This window comes from Schistocerca americana, unplaced genomic scaffold (genome assembly GCF_021461395.2).
Source record: "Schistocerca americana isolate TAMUIC-IGC-003095 unplaced genomic scaffold, iqSchAmer2.1 HiC_scaffold_47, whole genome shotgun sequence".
NCBI lineage: Eukaryota > Metazoa > Arthropoda > Insecta > Orthoptera > Acrididae > Schistocerca > Schistocerca americana.
Window position 1 is genome coordinate 2,022,501 of NW_025726203.1, and position 5,000 is coordinate 2,027,500.

Consider the following 5,000-nt stretch of genomic DNA (forward strand, 5'->3'; position numbering starts at 1 on the left):
CCCGGTAGGTTTTTGTGGTGCGTTAGGCGACCGGCCCATTTTCATATATCAGTGCCGATAGCCTGCGCCCTCATTTCTGGCGGCCGCCGGGTGTCGTCCCCGGTGACTAGTCCCACACTAGGTGGCGGCGTTGCTCTTTCCGCCGCGTCCCTAGTGTCCCTGCCGCCTGGGGTTCGGGCGTAACACGAAAGTCATCCCACAGGTCCGGCTGGGTAAGCGATCTGGCGGTTCTCGTCGGTGACCACCCTGCTGTGGTACGGTGACACTCACGTCTACTCGTTAACTGGGGTTCCCAGGAGTCGGGTCGCGTGGTTGGTGCTTGTGGGGGGTACCCCGTTCAGTATCCAGCCTCCGTCCAAAGCGATTCCTGCCCAGTGCTCTTTGAATGTCAACGTTGAAGAAATTCAAGCAAGGCGCGGGTAAACGGCGTGAGTTAACTATGACTTCTCTTAATCTAGCCAAATGCCTCGTCATCTAATTAGTGACGCGCATGAATGGATTAACGAGATTCCCGCTGTCCCTATCTACTAGCTCCGGCTGTCTCATACTAAGGGCCTGCAAGGTGTGCAGGCTCTGGGTTGGTAATAGGCAGTGTGGGGAAGGATGCGTCTCAAACAGCCTCTCCTTCTCAAGTGCCCTTACCCGCCTTCTAGAGGTGGAGCTGTTAAGCCTTCGGGCGACTGAAGGGCAGGGGCACGACGGTGTGCTGAACAACTTGCACACCGGTTCTGACAGGTGCATTTGCTGTGGTGGGATCTTGCCCCAAGTCGGCGAAGGTCACTCGCCTTGTCTTGGGCTCCGAGGCATGCTCTGCCAAGCCGGGGCGTGGTGACATGTCCCCGGTTAGGTTAGATGGGTCCAGACCTCTGAACGTCTGGGGGACCGGCCCGGCACCTGAGTAGGACCGGGTCCTTGGCCTTTGGTGGGAACCTGGGCTAGTAAGGGGCGAAGGACGGAGAGTGAATCCGCTCTCCCGGAATGCGGGTGGCATTCGCCGATAAGGGAGCGGGTGAAAACTATAGTGGTGTGGCTGTTGAAGAGGACTAGTGCGCTGTACCCACGGCGTGCTAAACCTGGCAGCTCAGTTATTGACAGCTCTTGGTCAAGGGGCGGGACCGGTGAGCGAGCTGCATGTAGCCTCCCCCCATGCCAGAGAGGCCGGTCCGGGGCAAGAGACGGGCCTCCATCTTTCACTCTCTTTGAATACGATAATGGCGGAAAATCAAGAGAGTGGTAATGTGTTAGATGCTTCCGAATCGGAAATCGAGATGAATTTGACAGTTGCTGAGCGACACTCGAAATTTTTGAAATTGCTGGACTCGAGTGTCAAAAATGGAAAGATCAGCAATGGTGCGATAAACCAGATAAGAGACTTCATTGCTAATTGGGCAATTGTTCACTCCCAGTTAGAGGGGAGAATATCAGAATTAGAAAAAGAAAATAAAAGGATTAGAAGTCAGCCTACTCGGACGTATGCTGCGGTTGCCAAAGCCCCTGTGGCCAAGGCGCCAACAGCAAAAGAGAAAATTGAACAGAACATTAAAAAAGTGGCACCCACGGTTTTTATAAAACCTAAACCTGGCGAAGACATCAAAGCTGCTAAGACAGCTTTCGAAAAGTGTGTTGATCCAAAGAAAGATAAAATCAGGATCAACAGTGTCCGTACCTCTAAGAATGTGCTGATAGTCGAGACGGCCTCGCCAGAAGACAGCCAAAAGATCTTAGGTAATAAACAACTAAGCGAGAAAGTTAGGTGTGAATCTCCACGAAAGCGTCGTCCACTTATGAGTCTATATGATGTACCTACATTTATGTCAGCGGACAGCCTACTTGATGCGATATATACGCAAAATTTTGACGTCTCAATGACTAGAAACGAGTTTGATGAAGAGTTCAAGCTCCGTTTTAAAGTAGGGCCTCGAGGAAAGCTGACTGTACATCATGTTGTGGAGGTTTCACCGAACTTATGGAAAGTATTAACGCGGGCTGGCCGGCTGTACGTCGGCTACTCAGCACTGAACATTAAAGATTACCTGGCAGTACCACGTTGTACAAAATGCCAGGACATAAACCATACCAATAAGTATTGTACAGAACCGAATATAATATGTGCCCACTGTGGCCTGGCTGGACATATTAGGAAAGATTGTCCTAACATGGACAAAGCAGCAACATGTGTACCATGTAAGAAACGGGGCCGTAAGTGTGGTGGACCAAAAGATTGTCCAACCCACCGAATGTTCTTAGATAGGCTTATCCAAAGAACAGATTACGGCGAAATTTAAAGTGGTACAAGTCAATGCCATGCGCAGCCAGATGGTTGCACATGAGCTACGGAAGGTAGCGGAACAAGAAGGAATAGATATACTTCTGATACAAGAACCGAACTCCTGTGCGGGTCGAGTCCCTGGTTTTCCCGCAACAGCACAGGTGGTTTCCTCGGGTGGGAACCCCATGAGTGCAATTATAATATTGAACAAAACTATTAAAACTACGATATTAAATCAGTTCTGTACTGAGCATATTATAGTTGTACAACTTAATTTGCTGTCTTACAGCATTTACGTTGTAAACGTCTACTGCCAATTCAGACATGACATCAAGATTTATCTTGATCAGCTGAATTGGATACTAAGAGTTTTAGCTGGGCAGGCTATAATTGTAGCTCTTGATGCTAATGCTAAGTCCCCACTCTGGCACAGTGATGTACAGGACGGAAGGGGTGCGGAGCTTGTTGATTTGATAATGGAAATGCACATGCATGTGCTAAACTTGCCTGGGTACCCCCCGACCTACTCAGGGAGGGCGGGTGCAACATCAAATATTGATGTCACACTAGCAAGCGAGAGGGCAGCACCCCACGTCCATAACTGGCAAGTAAGAGAACATCTAACTGTCAGCGATCATAACTGTATTACATTTGAAATAGCGTCGACCATCGTGGATGTGCCAGGTGAGTGGGTGGAACGGTACAACTATGCTCGGACAGACTGGGACCGACTCGTGCAGGTGTTCAGTCCTCCTGAGTTCGGGGAGGACATAGGTAATATTGATGAAGCTGTGGAGGAGCTTGTGAGCTCCGTGCAAACAGCCATCACACTATCTGTACCTCGAATAGCGAGATACATCTGCAGGGAGTCCACCCCGTGGACCCCTGAATTGACTGTGCTTAAACGATCGGTCAGAAGGGCTCGAAGCAACTACCAAAGGAGCTTTGCCCAAGACGAACGACAATACCACCTGCGTATTTATCGTCGTCTGAAGCAGAGATACAAGGATCAGTTAGACATTACAAGGCGCCAATCCTGGGAAAGATTTGTGAACGATCAGTTGGGAACAGACCCTTGGGGAGTTCCCTACAAAATCGTTCGAGAAAAAATTAGATCGCCCATGATGCTGTCTACGCTGCGTGCTGGGGATGGTGACACGACCAAGAATTGGGAAGAAACAGCAAGATTGCTGTTGGACACATTACTTCCAGATGATATCGAGGACCAGGACTCGCACGAGCAGCGAGAAATACGTCAGGCTCTCTCGATCCCGTATCTTAACGATACAAACGTGCGCCCTTTCTCAGCAGAGGAGGTAGAAGCAACCATCTACACCTTTGCAAGGAAGAAGGCGCCGGGTCCTGACGGGATCCCTGTGGAGATCTTACAGGGACTCGCACACTTGGTCGCCCCGGCATTAAGTCGTATTTACAGCGTCTGTTTACAAAGGGGCTATTATCCACTACAGTGGAAAACTGCGGAAGTAGTAATTATCAGGAAAGGCCCGGATAAAGATCCAACGGTGCCGAAATCCTATCGGCCTATCTGTCTGCTGGATGTAATGGGCAAAGCATTTGAGAAGTTGCTGGCTGACCGTCTCCAGAGTCATCGAACTCTGCATGGTATGAGTGATAGGCAGTTCGGATTCCGAAAGGGTCGCTCCACCCAGGATGCGATCAATGAGGTTTGCCGAATTGTTCACTCTGCGACATCAAAGTATGTCCTTGGAATAATGATAGACATCTCAGGGGCCTTCGACAACCTGTGGTGGCCGGCACTCTTCTCTCGCCTAAGAGAGATTGGGTGTCCGCAGCTGCTGTATGGCTGTCTGGAGGCCTACTGTGATGGAAGGACTGCTAAGATAACGGCTCCTGGAGCCGTCGTATCTAAAAGAGTATCCCGTGGTTGTCCCCAGGGATCGGTGTGTGGTCCCATTTTTTGGGATATTAACATGGAACCTTTGTTGAACGTCCTGCAGGAAGAGACTGCAGTTCTGGGAGTCGTTGCTTATGCGGATGATCTCGCAATTCTAGTAGAAGGTGACACTCGCAATGTGATCGAAGACCGATCACGACTGGCTATTGAACTGTTAACCAACTGGTGTAAGAAGACTAAAATGTCTATTGCACCACAAAAATCGCTATATATGCTCTTGAAAGGCAAGTTGAATAGAGACCCAACAGTCAGAATTAGTGGCCAAGCAGTGTCACGACAGAGATATGCCCGTTACCTGGGGGTATATTTAGATGAGAATTGGAGTTTCATTCCGCATATCGAGCAAATAACGACAAAGTCCTTAGCTTTGTTCAATAAGATAATATCAATTGGACAAAGAAGGTTCCATCTGCCGTCAAAGGCAATAAATATTTATCATAACTGCATATTGGCACCAATAGTAGGGCACGCATCCAGTGTGTGGGCCCACAGGTTAGCTCTGGTGCGGCCTGCCGCTGCTGTCCGGCGAATACAGAGGAACGTTCTGTTGAGATGCATTGGAGCATTCAGCACAAGTCCAACAGATGCACTGTTGGTAATTATGGGTCTATGCCCACTAGACCTAATAATAAGGCAGCACGCAGCCTTCTACTGGCTGCACAAACAGAACATTGAAAGGGTGCAAAATATAATGGGCATTCCTCTGGTAAGCGTCAAAGCCATTCGTGAAAGAGTGCTTGACATCTGGCAGGACGAATGGGATGGGTCCACTACAGGCCGCAGAGTCCATGGGTT

General features: G+C 49.4%; 1 pseudogene; it reads left to right on the forward strand.

Annotated features, from left to right (window-relative positions):
• Positions 1-5,000, forward strand: part of LOC124583820 — a 10,019-nt pseudogene that overhangs the window by 2,993 nt on the left and 2,026 nt on the right.